The sequence below is a fragment of the Delphinapterus leucas genome, chromosome 6, assembly GCF_059928025.1.
Source record: "Delphinapterus leucas isolate spDelLeu-1000000601 "Yukka" chromosome 6, BTC_Dleu_Yukka2, whole genome shotgun sequence".
Taxonomy (NCBI): Eukaryota; Metazoa; Chordata; class Mammalia; order Artiodactyla; family Monodontidae; genus Delphinapterus; species Delphinapterus leucas.
In genome coordinates, this window is record NC_143134.1 from 43,299,216 (window position 1) to 43,317,762 (window position 18,547).

Consider the following 18,547-nt stretch of genomic DNA (forward strand, 5'->3'; position numbering starts at 1 on the left):
TATTTATTAACATTTAAACCTAAATTCAGAATTACAGAAAACTGATTTGTAAGAAGAGTTAAAACATTTTAGAAAAAATTTTCTACAAGAAGCATCAGTTCTAAGATATATTTGAATTTATATTTCAAAATAATTGATAACTTTATTCTAATGTTACAGCCTATGAAATACTCTTAAAATTACCAATAACAGTTGCATCAACAGAGATGCTTTTCAAAATTATCAAAAATTATTTGTTTAGAGTGACTGATGTTACTTTCAATTATACCAATTGAAAATGAAGTTGCTAAAATAAGTTTTAATGGCCTAATAAATGAATTTGCAGAAAAGTGAAACCTAAAAAATTATGTTACGATCAATCAAGATATATCTATATTGATATATAGATATAATAGAGTATCATTATTTATTGTATTATACAAAATCATGGCACCAAACTATTGTGTTTTGCAATTTGTGACATTACTTGTTGTAACATAAATGTTATTACTCATCTATCACTATTACTCTTTCATGTTTTATAATAAAATATTTTCAAAAGAAAAACCTTTATATTTTGTACCTTTAACTGCACTTTCCCCCTGTATTTTGAAAAAGGGGCTCCACGTTATAATTTTTACACTGGGCCCTGCCAATTATGTCACTGACCTTGACTGTGTTAAAAGAACGGAGGGAGGGAACACTGGAAGAGAATACTTTAATGACTAGAACTGAAGATTTAAGTGTGAAAGTCAAATGCATATGGCTAATTTTTCCTTCTTTGAAGAATTTAAAACCATTTAACTGATAAAGAGTCTATCTTACAGAAAAGAATTCTTCTTTCTTTATAAAGAAGTGGGGAGCTATCTTTTTGTTAATATTTTTATTTTCTCAAACTTTGGTGATTAGACTGGGTTAAATAAGGTGGCTCTAACTGAAAGAGAATGGGTAAAAATTAAAACTCAGCATCTAGGATTTGGTAAAGCCTTTTCTTGTACATTTCTGTGTGAGAAAGTAAATGATCCAAAAGACAGTGTGACAAATCCTTCTGCAGGTCAGATCATTACCAATTTATTTCCTTTAAATAAAATTGAAATAATAGCTAGTTGAATCAATGAAACCAAAAGCTGATTCTTTGAAAGGAATCAATAAAATTGGTAAGCTTCTAGCCAGGCTAACTAAAAAAAAGAGCGGGAAGAGGGCTTCCCTGGTGGCGCAGTGGTTGAGAGTCCGCCTGCTGATGCAGGGGACGTGGGTTCGTGCCCCGGTCCGGGAGGATCCCACATGACGTGGAGCGGCTGGGCCCGTGAGCCATGGCCGCTGAGCATGCGCGTCCAGAGCCTGTGCTCCGCAACGGAAGAGGCCACAACAGTGAGAGGCCCGCATACTGCAAAAAAAAAAAAAAAAAAAAAGAGCGGGAGAGAGAAGACACAAATTACTAATATCAGAAATGGAAAGGGGACATCATCACAGATCTCATGGACATTAAAAAGATAATGAAGGAATACTATGAACAACACTGTGCCCACAAATTAAAGTAGATGAAACAGACAAATTTCTTGAAAGACACAATCTGCTAAAAGTCACAAAAGAATATAATAGATAATCTGAGTAGGCCTATGTCTATTAAAGAAATCAAATAAGTAAAATCACCTTTCAAAAGAGAAAGCACCTGGCCCAGATAGGTTCACTGGTGAATTCTACCAAAAATGTAATGAAGAAATTGTACCAATTCTCTACAATCTCTCTCAGAGTTTAGAAGCAAAGGGAATACCTCCCAAATCATTTTATGACGTCAGCAACACCCTGAGACTAAAACCAAAGATATTGTAAGAAAACTACACACCAATATCTCTCATGAGCACAGATATAAAAAATCAACAAAATATTAGCAAACTTAATGCAACAATGTATAAAAAGAATTATATACCATGACCAAGGGGGGTTTATCCCCAGTATGCAAATCTGGCTCAACATCCAAAATCAGTTAATGTAATCTATCACATTAATAGGCCAAAAAAGAAGAATTACATAATCATATTAATAGATTGAGAAAAAATTTTGACAAAATTCAACACTCATTAATGATAGAAATAGAGGGGAACTTCCTTAACTTGATAAAGAATATCTATAAAGAATCTATAACTAACATTATATGTAATGGTGAGAAATTTGAAGCTTTCTCACTAAGAACAGGTACTAGGCAAGATTATCCCCTCTCAGCACTCCTTTTCAACATCAAACTGGCAGTTCTAGCTAATGCAATAAGACATGGAAAGGAAAAAAAAATGTATAGAGATTGGGAAGGAAGACATAAAATTGTCTTTGTTCTCAGATGACATGACTGTCTGCATAAAAATCCTAAAGAATGACAAAAACATCTTTTGGAATTAAAAGCAAATAGAGCAAGAAAACAGGATACAAGGTTTATATACAAGTTGATTTCTTTCCTATATACCAGCAATGGACAAGTGGAATTTGAAACTAAAAATACAATACCATTTACATTACCACTCCCCCAAATAAAATACTTAGGTATAAATATAACAAAATATGTACAAGATCTACATGAGGAAAACTACAAATTCTGATGAATGGAATCAAATAACAACTTAAATAAATGGAGAGATATTCCATGTTTATGGATAGGAACACTCAATATTGTCAAGGTGTCAATTCTTACCAACTTGATCTATCGATTCAATGTAATAGCAATGAAAATCCCAGCAAGTTATTTTATGATATTGACAAACTGATTCTGAAGTTTATAAGGAGGGAAAAAAGACCCAGAATAGGCAATACAATATTGAAGGAAAAGAACAAAGTTGGCTGACTGATACTACCTGAGTTCAAGTCTTACTATAAAGCTATGGTAATCAAGACTGTGTGGTATTGGTGAAAGAATACACAAACAGATTAATGGAACAGAACAGAGAGCTCCAAAATAGACCCAAATAAATTTAGTCAAACTTATCTTTGACAAAGGTCCTAAGACAATACAATAGAGCAAAGATAGTCTTTTCAACAAATAGTGCTGAAACAACAGGACATCATCCACTTGTAAAAAAAAAAGAATTGAGGCAGAGAATTTAAACTCTTTACAAAATTTAACTCAAAATATAAATCAACTATACTTCAATAAAATACATTTTTAAAAATTGGGAATTCCCTAGTGGTCCAAGTGTTAGGACTCCACACTTTCACTGCTGAGGGCCAAGGTTCAATCCCTGGTCGAGGAACTAAGATCCCACAAGCTGCACAGTGCAGCCAAATTAATCAATTAATTAATTAACTCAAAATGGACCACAGACCTAAATATAAAACACAAAACTATAAGACTCCTAGAAGATAACATAGGAGAAAACCTAAATGAAATTGGGTATGGGGATGACTTTTTAGATACAACACCAAAGGCACAATCCAGGAAAAAATATAATTGATAAGCTATATTTCATTAAAGTTAAGAACTTCTGCTGAGAAAGACATTGTAAAGAGAATAAAAGGCCACAAACTGGGAGAAAATATTTGAAAAAGACACATCTGATAAGGAACTATTATCCAAAATATACAAAAAACTCTTAAAGCTCGGCAATAAGAAAATAAACAACCTGTTTAAAAAATGGGTCAAAGACCTTAAGAGACACCTAACCAAAGAATATACACAGATTACAAAAAATCATAAAAAGATGCTTCACATCATAAATCATAAGTGAAATGCATATTAAAACAATGAAATATCAATGCACACCTATTTAAATGGCCAAAATCCAGAATACTGACAAAACCAATTGCTGACAAGGATTTGTAGCAACAGGGACTCTCAGGTGGGAATGCAAAGTGGTACAGCCACTTTGGAAGACAGTTTTTCAGTGTCTAACAAAACCAAACATGCTCTTACCATATAATTCAGCAATCTGATTCCTTGGTATTTACCCAAGGTTGTTAAAAACTTATGTCCACACAAAAACCTGCACATATATGTTTACAGCAGATTTATTCGTAATTGCCAAAACTTGGTAGCAACCATGATGTCCTTAGGTTAATGGATAAATAAACTGTGGTACATCCTGACAATGGAATATTATTATTCAGCACTAAAAAGAATGGTCTAACAAGCCATGAAAATACATGCATAAAACTTAAATGCATACTCCTAAGTGAAAGGAGTCAGTCTAAAAAGGCTATGTACTGTATGATTATTATATGATATTCTAAAAACCGCCAAACTATTGAGACAGTAAAAAAGATCAGTGGTTGCAAGGGTTTGGGAGGGAGTGATGAATAAGTGGAGTAGAGAAAATTTTTAGAGCAGTGAAAATACTCTGTATGATACCACAATAATGGATACATGTCATTATACTATTATCCAAACCCATAGAATGTGCACCACAAAGAGTGAACTGTAATATAAACTATGGACTTTGGGTGATTATGATGTGTCAGTGTAGGCTCATCAACTGTAAAAAAAAAAAAAAAAAAGTACTACACTAGTGCAGACTGTTGATAATGGGTGAGGTTATGCAGAAAGTATATTGGAAATCTCTGTACCTTCTTAATTTTGCCGTGAACCTTAAACTACTCTAAAAAAATTAAAACAGTGCTATGGAATAAATGAGGATGCAAAAAAAGACTACTGCATAAAGCAATAATTATAAAACTGGGGTTTTATGGGGCTTATCATATATAAAGATGTATAAAGGAGGCAGAGGGACATTGGGGCAGTTTTTGTATGCTGTTGATATTATGTTAGTATTAACTGAAACTAGACTTTTAAGGATAATATGTTAATTTTAATCCCCAAATCAACTTTAAGAAAATAAATCCAAAAGTATAATAATAAAAATAATAAGTTAAAATTGGTACCCTAGAAAATATCTAATTACAATAACAGAAGGCAGTAACTTAAGAAGGGAAACACAAAAGATGAAAGACATATAGAAAACAAAGAGCAGGAAGTGATGCCAGGGGCAGAGACAAGATGGACAAGTAGAAGGACTTGAGCTCACCACCTCCCACTTAAACACCAAAATCACAACTAACTGCTGAACAACCATCGACAAAATCACTGGAACCCACCAAAAAGATATCCTATATCCAAAGGCAAAGAAGAAGCCACAATAAGATGGTAGGAGGGGCACAATCACGATAAAATCAAATCCCATACCCATTGGGTGGGCAATGCAAATACTGGTAAATAAGTAGATTGCAGAGATTCTCCCACAGGAATGAAAGTTCTGAGCCCTGGGTCAGCCTCCCCTGGGAGTCTGGCATCGGGAGAAGGAGCCCCCAGAGCATCTGGCTTAGAAGGACACAGGGTCTGATTGCAGGAATTCCACAGGACAGTGGGAAACAGAAACTGCACTCTTGGAAAATGCACACACGAAGTTCTTGTGCACACCAGGACCCAGGAGAAAAAGCAGTGACCTCACAGGAGCCTGGGCATGACCTATCTGCTGGTATTGGAGGGTCTCTGTGGAGGCAGGGGGCGGCTGTGGCTCACTGTGGGGACAAAGACACTGGTAGCAGCACTTCTGGGGAGTACTCATTGGTGTGAGCCATAGTGGAAGCAGCCATTTTCTCACCAAGACCTGGCCCCACCCAACAGACTGTAGGCTCCAGTCTAGACTAGTCTGTAGACTGCTAGGATGCCTCAGGCCAAACAACCAACAGGGCAGGAACACAGCCCCACCCATCAGCAGACAGCCTGCTTAAAGTTTTCCTGCGCAGCTTCCCACTAAACAAACCACTTGACATAGCCCTGCCCACCAGAGGGACAAGACACAGCACCACCCAACAGTGGGAAGGAACCAGTCTCTCCCACCAGAAAGCCTACACAAATGTCTTAGACTAGCCTCATCCACCAGGGGGCAGATAGCAAAAGCAAGAAGAACTGCAACTTGCAGAACGGAAACCGCAATCACAGAAAGGTAGACAAAATGAGACGGCAGAAGAATATACCCCAGACAAAGGAACAAGATAAAACACCAAAAGAACAACTAAGTGAAGTGGAGATAATGCCTATCTACCCAAAAAAGAATTCAGAGTAATGATACTAAAGATGATCCAAGATCTCAGAAAAAGAATGGAGGCACAGACCAAGAAGATACAAGAAATGTTTAACAAAGACCTAGAAAATGTAAAGAACAAAACAAAAACAAAAGATGAACAATACAATAACTGAGAAGAAAAATACACTAGAAAGAATCAATAGCAGAACAAATGAGGCAAAAGAACAGACAGGTGAGCTGGAAGACAGAATGGTGAAATTCTCTGCCTCAGAACAAAATAAAGAAAAAAGAATGAAAAGAAATGAAGACAGCCTAAGATACCTCTGGGACAACATTAAATGCACCAACACTCATATTATAGGGGTCCCAGAAGGAGAAGAGAGAGAGAAAGGGCCTGAGAAAATATTTGAAGAGATAATAGCTGAAGATTTCCCTAACATGAGAAAGGAAACAGTCACCCAAGTCCAGGAAGCACAGAGAGTTCCATACAGCATGAACCCAAGGAGGAACATGCCAAGCAAAACAGTAATCAAACTGGCAAAAATTAAAGACAGAGAAAATATGAAAAGCAACAAGTGACAAACAAAAATAACATACAAGGAAATTCCCATAAAGTTATCAGCTGATTTTTCAACAGACTGGCAGGATATACTTAAAGTGATGAAAGGGAAAAACTTACAACCAAGAATACTCTACCCAGCAAGGCTCTTGTTCAGAATTGATGGAGAATTCAAAAGCTTTACAGACAAGCAAAAGAATTTAGCACCACCAAACCAGCTTTACAACAAATGCTAAAGGAACTTCTCTAGGTGAAAAACAAAGGGCCACAACTAGAAACAAGAAAATTACAAATGGAAAAGCTCACCAGTAAAGGCAAACATACAGGAAATGTAGGAAATCATCTACACACAAATATGATATCAAAACCAGCAATCCTGAGGAGAGCACAAATGCAGGATACTGGAAATGCATTTGAAATTAAGAGACCGGCAACTTAAAACAATCTTGTTTATATATAGACGGCTAGATCAAAACTCCATGGTAACCACAAACAAAATATCTACAATAGATACACACACAGAAAGGAAAAGGAATCCAAACACAACACTAAAGATAGTCATCAAATTACAAGAGAAGAGAACAAAAGAGAAAGGGAAGAAAAAAGACCTACCAAGACAAATCCAAAACATTTTTTTAAATGGCAATAAGGGAACAACTCCTACAGAACACCTACTGAACGCTGGCAGAAGGCCTCAGACCTCCCAAAAGGCAAGAAACCCCCCCCACGTATCTGGGTAGGGCAAAAGAAAAAAGAATAAACAGGCACAAAAGGATAGGGATGGGACCTACACCAGTGAGAGGGAGCTGTGAAGGAGGAGAGTTTTCCACACACTAGGAAGCCCCTTCGCAGGTGGAGACTGCGGGTGGCAGAGGGGAAAAGCTTCGGAGCCGCGGAGGAGAAAAGCTTCGGAGCCGCGGAGGAGAGCACAGCAACAGGGGTGCAGGGAGCAAAGCAGGGAGATTCCCGCACAGAGGATTGGTGCCGACCAGCACTCACCAGCCCAAGAGGCTTGTCTGCTCCCCCGCCAGGGCGGGCGGGGCTGGGAGCTGAGGCTTGGGCTTCGGTTGGAGCGCAGGGAGAGGACTGGGGTTGGCGGCGTGAACACAGCCTGCAGGGGGTTAGTGCACCACGGCTGACCGGGAGGGAGTCCGGGGAATAGTCTGGACCTGCCAAAGAGGCAAGAGACTTTTTCTTCCCTCTTTATTTCCTGGGGCGCAAGGAGAGGGGATTAAGAGCACTGCTTAAAGGAGCTCCGGAGACGGGCATGAGCCGCGGCTAAAAGCGTGGACCCCAGAGACAGGCATGAGATGCTAAGGCTGCTGCTGCCGCCACCAAGAGGTCACTATCCACACCCCCCTTCCGGGGAGCCTGTGCAGCCCGCCACTGCCAGGGTCCTGGGATCCAGGGACAACTCCCCCGGGAGAACACACAGCGCGCCTCAAGCTGGTGCAACGTCACGCTGGCCTCTGCCGCTGCAGGCTCGCCCTGCACTCCGTGCCCCTCCCTCGCCCCGGCCTGAGTGAACCAGAGCCCCCGAATCAGTGGCTCCTTTAACCACGTCCTATCTGAGCGAAGAACAGACGCCCTCCGTGACCTACACGCAGAGGCGGGGCCAAATCCAAAGCTGAGCCCCTGGGAGCTGTGAGAACAAAGAAGAGAAAGGGAAATCTCTCCCAGCAGACTCAGAAGCAGTGGGTTAAAGCTCCATAAACAACTTGATGCACCCTGCATCTGTGGAATACATGAATAGACAACGAAGAATCCCAAATTAAGGAGGTGAACTTTGAGAGCAAGATTTATGATTTTTTCCCCTTTTCCTCTTTTTGTGAGTGTGTATGTGTATGCTTCTGTGTGAGATTTTGTCTGTATAGCTTTGCTTCCACCATTTGACCAAGGATTCTATCCGTCTGTTGTTTTTTTTCAATTTTTTATTAATAGTTACTTTTTATTTTAATAACTTTATTTTATTTTACTTTATCTTCTTTCTTTCTTTCCTTCCTTCCCCCCTTTAGACAACGAATCATCCCAAATTGAGGAGGTGGAATTTGAGAGCAGGATTTATGATTTTTTCCCCTTTTCCTCTTTTTGTGAGTATTTTGTGTATGCTTCTGTGTGAGATTTTGTCTGTATAACTTTGCTTCCACCATATGTCCTAGGGTTCTATCCGTCCGTTTTTTTCTCTTAATAATTATATTTTATTTTAATAACTTTATTATATTTTATCTTACTTTTTTTTATTTTACTTTATCTTCTTTCTTTCTTGTTTTCCTTCCTTCCCTCCTTCCTTCCTTCCTCCCTCCCATCTTTCATTCTTTCTTTCTTTCTTTCTTTCTACTTCTACTAATTCTTTCTTTCTACTTTTTCTCCCTTTTATTCTGAGCGATGTTGATGAAAGGCTCTTGCTGCTACATCCCAGAGTCAGCGCTGTGCCTCTGAGGTGGGAGAGCCAACTTCAAGACACTGGTCCACAAGAGACCTCACAGCTCCACATAATAGCAAACAGAGAAAATCTCCCAGAGATCTCCATCTCAACACCAGCACCCAGCTCCACTAAACAACGTGCAAGCTACAGTGCTGGATATCCTATGCCAAACAACTAGCAAAACAGGAACAAAACCCCACCCATTAGCAGAGAGGCTGCCTAAAATCATAACTCCACAGACACCCCAAAACACACCACCAGATGTGGACTTGCCCACCAGAAACACAAGATCCAGCCTCATCTACCAGAACACAGGCACAAGTCCCCTCCACGAGGAAGCCTACACAACCCTCTGAACGAACCTTAGCCACTGGGGACAGACACCAAAAACAACGGGAACTACTAACCCACAGACTGCAAAAAGGAGATCTCAAACACAGTAAGATAAGCAAAATGAGAAGACAGAAAAACACACAGCAGATGAAAGAGCAAGATAAAAACCCATCAAACCTAACAAATGAAGAAGAAATAGGCAGTCTACCTGAAAAAGAATTCAGAATAATGATAGTAAAGATGATCCAAAATCTTGGAAATAGAATAGAGAAAATGCAAGAAATATTTAACAAGGACCTAGAAGAACTAAACATGAAACACACAACAATGAACAACACAATAAATGAAATGAAAAATACTCTAGATGTGATCAATAGCAGAATAACTGAGGCAGAAGAATGGACAAGTGACCTGGAAGATAAAATAGTGGAAATAACTACTGCAAAGCAGAATAAAGGAAAAAGAAAAAAAAGAACTGAGGACAGTCTCAGAGACTTCTGGGACATTAAACGCATCAACATTAGAATTATAGGGGTTCCAGAAGAAGAAGAGAAAAAGAAAGGGACTGAGAAAATATTTGAAAAGATTATAGTTGAAAACTTCCCTTACATGGGAAAAGAAATAGGCAATCGAATCCAGGAAGCACAGAGAGTCCCATACAGGATAAATCCAAGGAGAAATACGCCAAGACACATATTAATCAAACTGTCAAAAATTAAATACCAAGAAAACATATTAAAAACAGCAAGGGAAAAACAACAAATAACACACAAGGGAATCCCCATAAAGTTAACAGCTAATCATTCAGCAGAAACTCTGCAAGCCAGAAGGGACTGGCAGGACATATTTGAAGTGATGAAGGAGAAAAACCTGCAACCAAGATTCTCTACCCAGCAAGAATCTCATTCAGATTTGATGGAGAAATTAAAACCTTTACAGACAAGCAAAATCTGAGAGAGTTCAGCACCACCAAACCAGCTTTACAACAACTGCTAAAGGAACTTCTCTAGGCAAGAAACACAAGAGATGGAAAAGACATACAATAACAAACCCAAAACAATTAAGAAAATGGGAATAGGAACATACATGTCGATAATTACCTTAAACGTAAATGGACTAAATGCTCCCACCAAAAGACACAGATTGGCTAAATGGATACAAAAACGAAACCTATATATTTGCTGTCTACAAGAGACCTACTTCAGGCCTAGAGACACATACAGAATGAAAGTAAGGGGATGGAAAAACATATTTCATGCAAATGGAAACCAAAAGAAAGCTGGAGTACCAATTCTCATATCAGACAAAATAGACTTTAAAATAAAGACTAATAGAAGAGACAAAGAAGGACACTACATAATAATCAAGGGATTGATCCAAGAAGAAGATATAACAATTGTAAGTATTTATGAACCCAACATAGAAGCACATCAATACATAGGCAAATACTAACAGCCATAAAAGGGGAAATCGACAGTAACACATTCATAATAGGGGACTTTTAACACCCCACTTTCACCAATGGACAGATCATCCAAAATGAAAATAAATAAATAAACACAAGCTTTAAATGATACATTAAACAAGATGGACTTAATTGATATCTATAGGTCATTCCATCCAAAAACAACAGAATACACATTTTTCTCAAGTACTCATAGAACATTCTCCAGGAAAGATCATATCTTGGGTCACAAATCAAGCCTTGGTAAATTTAAGAAAACTGAAATTGTATCAAGTATCTTTTCCGACCACAATGCTATGAGACTAGTCAACAATTACAGGAAAAGACCTGTAAAAAATACAAACACATGGAGGCTAAACAATACACTACATAATAATGAAATGATCACCAAAGAAATCAAAGAGGAAATAAAAAAATAACTAAAAAACAAATGACAATGGGGACACGACGACCCAAAATCTATGGGATGCAGCAAAAGCAGTTCTAAGAGGGAAGGTTATAGCAATACAATCCTATCTTAAGAAACAGGAAACATCTCAAATAAATAACCTAAACTTGCACCTAAGCAATGACAGAAAGAAGACCAATAAAAAACCAAAGTTAGCAGGAGGAAAGAAATCATAAAAATCAGATCAGAAATAAATGAAAAAGAAATGAAGGAAACGATAGCAAAGATCAATCAAACTAAAACCTGGTTCTCTGAGAAAATAAACAAAACTGATAAACCATTACCCAGACTCATCAAGAAAAAAAGGGAGAAGACACAAATCAATAGAATTAGACATGAAAAAGGAGAAATAACAACTGACACTGCAGAAATACAAAAGATCATGAGAGATTACTACAAGCAACTCTATCCCAATAAAATGGACAACCTGTAAGAAATGGATAAATTCATAGAAATGCACAACCTGCCAAGACTGAATCAGGAAGAAATACAAAATATGAACAGACAAATCACAAGCACTGAAATTGAAACTGTCATTAAAAATCTTGCAAAAAACAAAAGCCAAGGACCAGATGGCTTCACAGGCGAATTAAATCAAACATTTACAGAACAGCTAACACCTATCCTTCTCAAACTCTTCCAAAATAGAGCAGAGGGAGGAACATTCCCAAGTTCCTTCTATGAGGCCACCATCACACTGATACCAAAACCAGACAAGGATGTCACAAAGAAAACTACAGGCCAATATCACTGATGAACATAGATGCAAAAATCCTCAACAAAATACTAGCAAACAAAATCCAACAGCAAATTAAACAGATCATACACCATGATCAAGTGGGCTTTATTCCAGGAATGGAAGGATTCTTCAATATACGCAAAGCAATCAACGTGATACACCATATTAAAAAATTGAAGGAGAAAATCCATATGATCATCTCAATAGATGCAGAGAAAGCTTTCGACAAAATTCAACACCCATTTAAGATAAAAACCCTGCAGAAAGGAGGCACAGGGGGAACTTTCCTCAACATAATAAAGGCCATATATGACAAACCCACAGCCAACATGGTCCTCAATGGTGAACAACTGAAAGCATTTCCACTAAGATCAGGAACAAGACAAGGTTGCCCACTCTCACCACTCTTATTCAAAATAGCTTTGCAAGTTTTAGCCACAGCAATCAGGGAAGAAGAGGAAATAAAAGGAATCCAAATCAGAAAAGAAGAAGTAAAGCTGTCACTGTTTGCAGATGACATGATACTATCCACAGAGAATCCTAAAGATGCTACCAAAAACTACGAGAGCTAATCAATGAATTTGGTAAAGTAGCAGGATACAAAATTAATGCCGAGAAATCTCTTGCATTCCTATACACTAACAATGAAAAATATGAAAGTGAAATTAAACAACATGCTCCCATTTACCACTGCAACAAAAAGAATAAAATATCTAGGAATAAACCTACCTAAGGAGACAAAAGACCTGTATGCAGAAAATTATAAGACCCTGATGAAAGAAATTAAAGATGATACAAATAGATGGGGAGATACACCATGTTCTTGGATTGGAAGAATCAACATTGTGAAAGCGACTCTACTACCCAAAGCAATCTACAGATTCAATGCAATCCCTATCAAACTACCACTGGCATTTTTCACAGAACTAGAACAAAAATTTTCACAATTAGTATGGAAACACAAAAGACCCCGAATAGCCAAAGCAATCTTGAGAACGGAAAACGGAGCTGGAGGAATCAGGCTCCCTATCTTCAGACTATACTACAAAGCTACAGTAATCAGGACAGTATGGTACTGGCACAAAAACAGAAATACAGATCAATGGAACAGGACAGAAAGACCAGAGATTAACCGACGCACATATCGTCACCTTATCTTTGATAAAGGAGGCTAGAATGTACAGTGGAGAAAGGACAGCCTCTTCAATAAGTGCTGCTGGGAAAACTGGACAGGTACAAGTACGTGTATGAGATTCGATCACTCCCGAACACCATACACAAAAATAAGCTCAAAATGGACTAAAGACCTAAATGTAAGGCCAGAAACTATCAAACTCTTAGAGGAAAACATAGGCAGGACACTCTATGATATAAATCGCAGCAAGATCCTTTTTGACCCACCTCCTAGAGAAATGGAAATAAAAACAAAAATAAACAAATGGGACCTAATGAAACTTCAAAGCTTTTGCACAGGAAAGGATACCATAAACAAGACCAAAAGTCAACCCTCAGAATGGGAGAAGATATTTGCAAATGAAGCAACTGACAAAGGATTAGTTTCCAAAATTTACAAGCAGCTCATGCAGCTCGATTAAAAAAAGACAAACAACCCAATCCTAAAATGGGCAGAAGACCTAAACAGACATTTCTCCAGAGAAGATATACAGACTGCCAACAAACACATGAAAGAATGCTCAACATCATTAAACATTACGGAAATGCAAATCAATACTACAATGAGATATCATCTCACACAAGTCACAATGGCCATCATCAAAAAATCTGGAAACAATAAATTCTGGAGAGGGTGTGGAGAAAAGGGAACACTCCTACACTGCTGGTGGGAATGTGAATTGGTACAGCCACTATGGAGAACAGTATGAAGGTTCCTTAAAAAACTACAAGTCGAACTACCGTATGACCCAGCAATCCCACTACTGGGCACATACCCTGGCTGAGAAAAACCATAATTCAAAAAGAGTCATGTACCAAAATGTTCATTGCAGCTCTATTAACGATAGCCTGGACATGGAGACAACCTAAGTGCCCAGCATCGGATGAATGGATAAAGGAGGTGTCGCACATATATACAATGGAATATTACTCAGCCATAAAAAGAAACGAAATTGAGCTATTTGTAATGAGGTGGGTAGACTTAGAGTCTGTCATACAGAGTGAAGTAAGTCAGAAAGAGACAGACAAATACCGTATGCTAACACATATATATGGAATTTAAGAGAAAAATATGTCATGAAGAAACTAGGGGTAAGACAGGAATAAAGACACAGACCTACTGGACAACGGACCTGAGGATATGGGGAGGGGGAAGGGTGAGCTGTGACAAAGCGAGAGAGAGGCATGGACATATATACACTACCAAAAGTAAGGTAGATATCTAGTGGGAAGCAGCCACATAGCACAGGGATATCAGCTCGGTGCTTTGTGACCGCCTGGAGGGGTGGGATAGGGAGGGTGGGAGGGAGGGAGACGCAAGAGGGAAGAGATATGGGAACATATGTATAGGTATAACTGATTCACTTTGTTATAAAGCAGAAACTAACACACCACTGTAAAGCACTTATACCCCAATAAAGATGTTTAAAAAAAAAAAATCTTCCATCAAACAAAAGCCCAGGACCAGATGGCTTCACAGGCGAATTCGACCAAACATTTACAGAAGAGCTAACACCTATCCTTCTCAAACTCTTCCAAAATAGAGCAGAGGGAGGAACACTCCCAAACTCATTCTACGAGGCCACCATCACCCTGATACCAAAACCAGACAAGGATGTCACAAAGAAAGAAAACTACAGGCCAATATCACTGAGGAACATAGATGCAAAAATCCTCAACAAAATACCAGCAAACAGAATCCAACGGCACATTTAACGGATCATGCACCATGATCAAGTGGGCTTTATTCCAGGAATACAAGGATTCTTCAATATATGCAAATCAATCAACGTGTACACCATATCAACAAATTGAAGGAGAAAAACCATATGATCATCTCAATAGATGCAGAGAAAGCTTTCGACAAAATTCAACACCCATTTATGATAAAAACCCTGCAGAAAGGAGGCACAGAGGGAACTTTCCTCAACATAATTAAAGGCCATATGTGACAAACCCACAGCCAACATCGTCCTCAATGGTGAACAACTGAAAGCATTTCCACTAAGATCAGGAACAAGACAAGGTTGCCCACTCTCACCACTCGTATTCAACATACTTTTGCAAGTTTTAGCCACAGCAATCAGAGAAGAAGAGGAAATAAAAGGAATCCAAATCAGAAAAGAAGAAGTAAAGCTGTCACTGTTTGCAGATGACATGATGCTATCCACAGAGAATCCTAAAGATGCTACCAGAAAACTACGAGAGGTAAACAATGAATTTGGTAAAGTAGCAGGATACAGACTTAATGCCAGGCAATCTCTTGCATTCCTATACACTAACGATGAAAAATGTGAAAGTGAAATTAAACAACACGCTCCCATTTACCACTGAAACAAAAAGAATAAAATATCTAGGAATAAACCTACCTAAGGAGACAAAAGACCTGTATGCAGAAAATTATAAGACACTGATGAAAGAAATTAAAGATGATACAAATAGATGGGGAGATACACCATGTTCTTGGATTGGAAGAATCAACATTGTGAAAGTGACTCTACTACCCAAAGCAATCTACAGATTCAATGCAATCCCTATCAAACTACCACTGGCATTTTTCACAGAACTAGAACAAAAACTTTCACAATTTGTATGGAAACACAAAAGACGCCGAATAGCCAAAGCAATCTTGAGAACGGAAAACGGAGCTGGAGGAATCAGGCTCCCTGCCTTCAGACTATACTACAAAGCTACAGTAATCAGGACAGTATGGTACTGGCACAAAAACAGAAATACAGATCAATGGAACAGCATAGAAAGCCCAGAGATTAACCCACGCACATATCGTCACCTTATCTTTGATAAAGGAGGCAAGAATGTACAGTGGAGAAAGGACAGCCTCTTCAATAAGTGCTGCTGGGAAAACTGGACAGGTACAAGTACGTGTATGAGATTCGATCACTCCCGAACACCATACACAAAAATATGCTCAAAATGGACTAAAGACCTAAATGTAAGGCCAGAAACTATCAAACTCTTAGAGGAAAACATAGGCAGGACACTCTATGATATAAATCGCAGCAAGATCCTTTTTGACCCACCTCCTGGAGAAATGGAAATAAAAACAAAAATAAACAAATGGGACCTAATGAAACTTCAAAGCTTTTGCACAGGAAAGGATACCATAAACAAGACCAAAAGTCAACCCTCAGAATGGGAGAAGATATTTGCAAATGAAGCAACTGACAAAGGATTAGTTTCCAAAATTTACAAGCAGCTCATGCAGCTCGATTAAAAAAAGACAAACAACCCAATCCTAAAATGGGCAGAAGACCTAAACAGACATTTCTCCAGAGAAGATATACAGACGGCCAACAAACACATGAACGAATGCTCAACATCATTAAACATTAGGGAAATGCAAATCAAAACTACAATGAGATATCATCTCACACAAGTCACAATGGTCATCATCAAAAAATCTGGAAACAATAAATTCTGGAGAGGGTGTGGAGAAAAGGGAACACTCCTACACTGCTGGTGGGAATGTGAATTGGTACAGCCACTATGGAGAACAGTATGCAGGTTCCTTAAAAAGTACAAGTAGAACTACCGTATGACCCAGCAATCCCACTACTGGGCACATACCCTGACTGAGAAAAGCCATAATTCAAAAAGAGTCATGTACCAAAATGTTCATTGCAGCTCTATTAACGATAGCCTGGACATGGAGACAACCTAAGTGCCCAGCATCGGATGAAGGGATAAAGGAGGTGTCGCACATATATACAATGGAATATTACTCAGCCATAAAAAGAAACGAAATTGAGCTATTTGTAATGAGGTGGGTAGACTTAGAGTCTGTCATACAGAGTGAAGTAAGTCAGAAAGAGACACACAAATACCGTATGCTAACACATATATATGGAATTTAAGAGAAAAATATGTCATGAAGAAACTAGGAGTAAGATAGGAATAAAGATACAGACCTACTGGACGACGGATCTGAGGATATGGGGAGGGGGAAGGGTGAGCTGTTACAAAGCGAGAGAGAGGCATGGACATATATACACTACCAAAAGTAAGGTAGATATCTAGTGGGAAGCAGCCACATAGCACAGGGATATCAGCTCGGTGCTTTGTGACCGCCTGGAGGGGTGGGATAGGGAGGGTGGGAGGGAGGGAGACGCAAGAGGGAAGAGATATGGGAACATATGTATATGTATAACTGATTCACTTTGTTATAAAGCAGAAACTAACACACCACTGTAAAGCACTTATACCCCAATAAAGATGTTTAAAAAAAAAAAATCTTCCATCAAACAAAAGCCCAGGACCAGATGGCTTCACAGGCGAATTCGACCAAACATTTACAGAAGAGCTAACACCTATCCTTCTCAAACTCTTCCAAAATAGAGCAGAGGGAGGAACACTCCCAAACTCATTCTACGAGGCCACCATCACCCTGATACCAAAACCAGACAAGGATGTCACAAAGAAAGAAAACTACAGGCCAATATCACTGAGGAACATAGATGCAAAAATCCTCAACAAAATACCAGCAAACAGAATCCAACGGCACATTTAACGGATCATGCACCATGATCAAGTGGGCTTTATTCCAGGAATACAAGGATTCTTCAATATATGCAAATCAATCAACGTGTACACCATATCAACAAATTGAAGGAGAAAAACCATATGATCATCTCAATAGATGCAGAGAAAGCTTTCGACAAAATTCAACACCCATTTATGATAAAAACCCTGCAGAAAGGAGGCACAGAGGGAACTTTCCTCAACATAATTAAAGGCCATATGTGACAAACCCACAGCCAACATCGTCCTCAATGGTGAACAACTGAAAGCATTTCCACTAAGATCAGGAACAAGACAAGGTTGCCCACTCTCACCACTCGTATTCAACATACTTTTGCAAGTTTTAGCCACAGCAATCAGAGAAGAAGAGGAAATAAAAGGAATCCAAATCAGAAAAGAAGAAGTAAAGCTGTCACTGTTTGCAGATGACATGATGCTATCCACAGAGAATCCTAAAGATGCTACCAGAAAACTACGAGAGGTAAACAATGAATTTGGTAAAGTAGCAGGATACAGACTTAATGCCAGGCAATCTCTTGCATTACTATACACTAACGATGAAAAATGTGAAAGTGAAATTAAACAACACGCTCCCATTTACCACTGCAACAAAAAGAATAAAATATCTAGGAATAAACCTACCTAAGGAGACAAAAGACCTGTATGCAGAAAATTATAAGACACTGATGAAAGAAGTTAAAGATGATACAAATAGATGGGGAGATACACCATGTTCTTGGATTGGAAGAATCAACATTGTGAAAGTGACTCTACTACCCAAAGCAATCTACAGATTCAATGCAATCCCTATCAAACTACCACTGGCATTTTTCACAGAACTAGAACAAAAACTTTCACAATTTGTATGGAAACACAAAA